The sequence below is a fragment of the Canis aureus genome, chromosome 2 (genome assembly GCF_053574225.1).
Source record: "Canis aureus isolate CA01 chromosome 2, VMU_Caureus_v.1.0, whole genome shotgun sequence".
NCBI lineage: Eukaryota > Metazoa > Chordata > Mammalia > Carnivora > Canidae > Canis > Canis aureus.
In genome coordinates, this window is record NC_135612.1 from 22,929,111 (window position 1) to 22,935,321 (window position 6,211).

The 6,211-nt window shown below is 35.6% G+C and overlaps 1 pseudogene; it reads right to left on the minus strand.

Moving 5' to 3' along the window:
- Positions 1-5,499: 5,499 nt before the first annotated feature.
- LOC144290220 (M-phase phosphoprotein 6 pseudogene) lies at positions 5,500-6,211 on the minus strand (annotated as a pseudogene).

The window sequence follows — 6,211 nt, forward strand, 5'->3', positions numbered from 1 at the left end:
TTTATCTAGAAAATGTATTTATTTAATATAACTATTAAACATTAGGGAGCATAATTTACTGTGCCACTAGTTTTCTTGCTACATAGTGATTAATCTCCTTGCATATATCTTGCATGGAAAAACAAACTTTTGATTTCAGTGTATTTTAGAAACTAAAGGTGAACAAACAGATTTAAGTGAGGGAACAAATAATATTAAACCATCAAAACAATGTATGGACACTGCTCCATTTATAAAGGCAAAAACTTTAAATGATATACTTTAGAATTTAAACATTTTTTAACAGAAAATATCTTCAAATTCAATTTGCCATTATACAAGGTTGGTATTCAGATAAAAAGGGTTAAATAAAAATGTCAGATTGCATTTAGTCATTTTCTTATAAAATATAATGCTTATCTCCTCTCTGATCATGGAAAACCCTACTATGTTTATGATTAAATTTCAGTATGCATTGATACATGTTTCAAGAAGACAAAAGATTGTTTTGATTTATTGAGCTTCCTTCCCTAAGTAAGATAAAGGAATTGATTTAATATTTATTATTTCATTATTTATTTCACTTCTTCTCAGGAGAAAAGACCAGTTGGGGAAAAGTTCTCTCTCCTGATGCATTAGCAAGAGAAAGAAAGTGACTGTGAAGAATTGGAAGAGGGAACAGTATCACAGCTGTGTTTCTTGGCCACAGACAGTGCGGCTGTACAAGGTGTGTTACATTTATCCTCTTTGAATTATACACTGAAATGCAGTACAACCCCTGTTGCTCTCTTTAGGTCAATAATAAGCTAACCTTATCACATGCAGTTAAGCCCTGGTCCATCTGGAAATAGTGCCTTTAAATCAGTTTTCAACCATGTCCATACAAGGGGAAGGATGTTTGGATATGGAAGTGTGCTACCTTGGCATAAGAGTGGGAGTGTGGGAGGGCCAGGGGGCAGTTCTCACTGCAAAATGCCCAGACATATTCGCCTCTTTGTTCATTTGATTGCCTATATAAAATATACTTAGTAGAGTGAAAACATATGAGGTATAAGAAAAAATAAAATCAGCAATCTATAAATTACTTGACTCTAGAAGCTTTACCACAATAATGATATTCTAATTAGGGTTCCTCTGTGCTTATCATGGTGCCTCTACTTCATTTGTTTCCTAAAGAGGCAGACTGATCTTAATGTTCTTTATGAGCTCTGGGACCAAGTTACCTTTGTCCTTATCTCTCTCTAGTATTCCATTAGACTGAATGAGAAGTAAATGGATTAGAACAAGTATAGAACAGCTACTGGTACATAGTAAATGATTCAAAATCCATAGTTGTTATTATTCTCTTTTAATATAATCGGATTGATTAGAAAAACTCTCAGTTGAGCGACGGCTGGGTGGCTCAGCAGTTGGGTCTTTGACTCAGAGCATGATCCCGGAGTTCCAGGATCGAGTCCCACATCGGGCTCCCTGCATGAAGCCTGCTTCTCCCTCTGCCTATGTCTCTGCTTCTCTGTGTGTGTCCCTTATGAATAAACAAATAATCTTTAAAAAACAAAAACAAAAAATCTTTCAGTTGAGAATTTCAGAATATGTGGTAAATGTTATATGTAAAGCCTAATGTCAATAACAAAAATAAATTTATCAAAGTGTAAATGTTTAAAATTTGGAATCCAAATCTTAATGTGTGAGAAACAACAAAATATGTTATAAAAAGGATGTACTACATTTCTCTCCATCACTTAAATCATGCTAAGAATTTGGTCAATCTGTCTAAAAGAGAATGGCATTTTTTGTTGAAAGGGGTTTTTGATATTGCTTAAGTTAATGTGTATTTGTTTTTTGGGCTGTTATAGATCTCTCATCTCCACTCTGCTCCATTCTACCTTGCTTGTCAAAAGAACAGTTCTCATCAGACTTGCAATTTTCCCACTCTCTTTGGCTTTTTTTTTTTTTAAATCAATTCTACATCACTCAAATTCAGAACCTACCTATAACCTCATGTTCTTATTCCATTTTCTATTTTATCTGTCAACATGTAAATATTATTTCTGATCTTTGCCATTTCCTCTCTGAGTTCCTGGACTTGACTAGATCCATGCCATCTGTCTGCTATTTCACGATCTTAGTTTCCTAAAAACTAACTGAGGGTTACATGTGTTAGGAAGCCAATTATTATTGTTCTTATAGTAGATTTATACTGTGAATGGCATATGCCAAACACTGACCCACTGATTGCATATGTATTTAATTTAATCCCTCAAATAATTCTATGAAATAAACATTACCTTTATCTTAATATCACAGCAAAGAGGCTGAGCCACAGAGAGATTAAGGAATCTGGCCATGGTAATTCAGCTTTTTACTATCATAATTGGCAATGAATTTAGGAAAATCATGGGGGAATGTTGTCTTATCATTGCAGATATGGAGAAGTTTATTCAATAAATGTTTATTAAGAGTTTTTGTCCCAATTGTTGTTAGATTTTAAGATTTCATAAAAACAAGTTGAATTAATCCAAGTGTTCTAGTTTATTTTTGGCTAGCCTGCCAGAAATTAAATAATTTCTCAAACAACTAGAATTAGCTAACAAGCCCTTGATGGGAACTGAAAGAGAGGAATAACAATGAGAGTCAATGAGAAAAGAGATATAGTATAAAGAAAATAGGAATTTGTGCTTGTGCTCTTCACTGACACACACAACCATATGACAGAGAATGAACGGAATGTCTGCCTATTTGAAATTTGGGCTTTGATGCAAAAATTATCAATTAAAACACTCTGTAGAAGTAAGTTTTCCAAAAGTTCAACTCAGCCATCCAAATGAAGTTAATTTGCAGTCAGAGAAAAAAATGAAAATTGAAAAATGTCTCTATCTCTTGGATTTTCTTTTAAAGGAAAGAGATATCCCCAAATAATACAGTATTATGAATTACACACATAAAGATATTGTCGCTAGTAAATTAATTGTGCATAAAATTCCTGAAATCTTTGCAGTGGAAGAAAAGATACATGCTGGGAGCATTAAGTCTGCCAATAATTTGCATAGCTTCTTGAAAAGAATTTAATTAGAATACAATTTTGCAGCTAAATGGGAAGCTGTTATGCCAAGAAATATTAATCAAAATGGTAGCAATCTATCTTCAGAGGGACTTTTTGAATTAACTACTGAATTGAAAGCATTTGGAAAATGTAACTATATGATACATGTAATATTTTTGAGAATAACTCTTGTGATATATCTAGAAGGCAAACAAATATTAATAAAATAATACCATTTTATGGGTCCGTCTGTTTATTACAAAAGTGGGACAAAAATAGCCACAAATAAATTCTGCTGTTAGTAAGACAAACCAATGTAAAGGATGTTGTAGCTGAAATGTCAGATATAGAGCTGAGGAAATTAGATTCCTTCTAGCCATGCAGAGAAAAGTTAAGATTTGGCAATGCATAAGTTTTTAGTAAGCCCCGAGGTGAGCTTTAACTTCAGGTTGAACTCTAGAAAGAGGTTCAAGTGTGTAATTATTAGATGTTTAGAAATGTTGCCAGTGGCTTTAAGGGCCAAATTATGCTGTTAGGAGGTAGTTTCTTATCTGGTACTGAGTTATCTAAATGCTCTTCTACATTAGCTCCAACATGTTTTTATCATTTTGCCCATTGTGATGTTTGGGGAAAAAAAGAAAAGAAAGAAAACTCTCAGCACATGTGTGCATACCTGTGTGTGACTTGGTGTGTGCACTCATGTGTACTTTTCCATTATTTGTTCCGAGTAAATTTTCCTGACTTAAGATCTTAGATTGATTCTGGCTTACTGAAGTTACATTTGGAGTTGTCTTGGATCCTAGAAATATAAAATGAATCCTTGAGATATAATTGCAAATGCATTTTTCAGATTGCATACATTACTAATATTTCATTTGGTTCTGGACTAGTCCATAGTAAATGCACTTCCATTTTCTCTATGTAGAGCTGTAAAACTAAAATGCTAGAATAAAACAAAAAATGATTCATTTGACTCTTTTACTTTTCCTTTTTTTTATGGGTAATTCTTAAAGTTTTTTTAAAATAAATTAATTTTTTATTGGTGTTCAATTTACCAACATTCAGAATAACACCCAGTGCTCATCCCGTCAAGTGCCCCCCTCAGTGCCCGTCACCCATTCACCCCCACCCTCCGCCCTCCTCCCCTTCCACCACCCCTAGTTCGTTTCCCCGAGTTAGGAGTCTTTTTCTTCTCCCTTCCCTTATATTCCCTTTCACTGTTATTTATATTCCCCAAATGAATGAGAACATACACTGTTTGTCCTTCTCTGATTGACTTACTTCACTCAGCATAATACCCTCCAGTTCCATCCACGTTGAAGCAAATGGTGGGTATTTGTCATTTCTTTTTTTTTTTTTTTTAATTTTTATTTATTTATGATAGTCACACATAGAGAGAGAGAGAGAGAGAGAGAGAGGCAGAGACACAGGCAGAGGGAGAAGCAGGCTCCATGCACTGGGAGCCCGACGTGGGATTCGATCCCGGGTCTCCAGGATCGCGCCTTGGGCCAAAGGCAGGCGCCAAACCGCTGCGCCACCCAGGGATCCCTATTTGTCATTTCTAATGGCTGAGTAATATTCCATTGTATACATAAACCAAATCTTCTTTATCCATTCATCTTTCAATGGACACTGAGTCTCCTTCCACAGTTTGGCTATTGTGGACATTGCTGCTATAAACATCGGGGTGCAGGTGCCCCGGCATTTCATTGCATCTGAATCTTTGGGGTAAATCCCCAACAGTGCAATTGCTGGGTCGTAGGGCAGGTCTATTTTTAACTCTTTGAAGAACCTCCACACGGTTTTCCAGAGTGGCTGCACCAGTTCACATTCCCACCAACAGTGCAAGACGGGTTCCCATTCCTCCGCATCCTCTCCATTTGTGGTTTCCTGCCTTGTTAATTTTCCCCATTCTCACTGATGTGAGGTGGTATCTCATTGTGGTTTTGATTTGTATTTCCCTGATGGCAAGTGATGCAGAGCATTTTCTCATGTGCATGTTGGCCATGTCTATGTCTTCCTCTGTGAGATTTCTGTTCATGTCGTTTGCCCATTTCATGATTGGATTGTTTGTTTCTTTGGTGTTGAGTTTAATAAGTTCTTTATAGATCTTGGAAACTAGCCCTTTATCTGATACATCATTTGCAAATATCTTCTCCCATTCTGTAGGTTGTCTTTTAGTTTTGTTGACTGTATCCTTTGCTGTGCAAAAGCTTCTTTTTTTTATTACAGAACAATTTTTATTAATAAAAGCTTTAAGCAAAACTCGTAATTCCACAAACTAACAATGACTTGGTAGCATGCAAGTACTTCTGGCTAGAGAGGCATATTTATTTTTCATGAATTTACATATAATAGGTCCTCATGACATTTGATTCCAAAATGTATGTATAAATTGGCTTGGCATGATTAATAACTTAAAGTAAAATATAAACATAAGGATAACTTAAAAATGATTTAATTTATGTGTGTCAATTCAAGGTCAGTGACCTGAAAGCCCTATTAAAAAAAAAATCTGAGGTCAAAAAAGTCTTTAGGAAGCAACCACATACCTCTGTATATTTGAAGATCGAGGGCTAAAAATCCATTCCTGATGAACACCATTAAGCAAAGGATGTATAACATCCACCGCACATCTGTTTCAAAAATGGCATATTTCCAAAATTATCCATTTCTTTGCAAATAAACATCATAGTATTAAGAGCTACACAGAGGCCATCAGAATGAGTTCCACAATATGCTTACTCTTAGGAGGCTTCCCTGAGCTCTGTCTTAAAGCATCTACTTTAATCCTGGGGCTTTAAAAACATCTTCTTTACTTTAACTGTTGGTTTTATGTGTCCATTTTCATCTTCTTCATAATTAGCACGGTCTCTCTTCTTGGCAAACTTTTTTCCAATTGTCCCCACCAAGGTCTCATATCTCACATCTGGCCATTTCTTCATCTGACACATGAAGCTCCACTGCTTCACTTTCAACTTCTTCCACTTTGTTCTTAGCATTCATCTGAAGCATTAATTTTCTTTTTCTTTAAGCTCTGGCAAATCCAAATACCAGTGCTCTTCACTAATGATTTTCTTTTCTTCCTCTTCTAGTTGTTTCCTGGTCTCCGAATCCAGTCCTCTTTGCATGAACTTCATGTGCAGCAGGTTCTTGGACAGTTTCGTCTTGCGCTCGGCCGCCATGTTG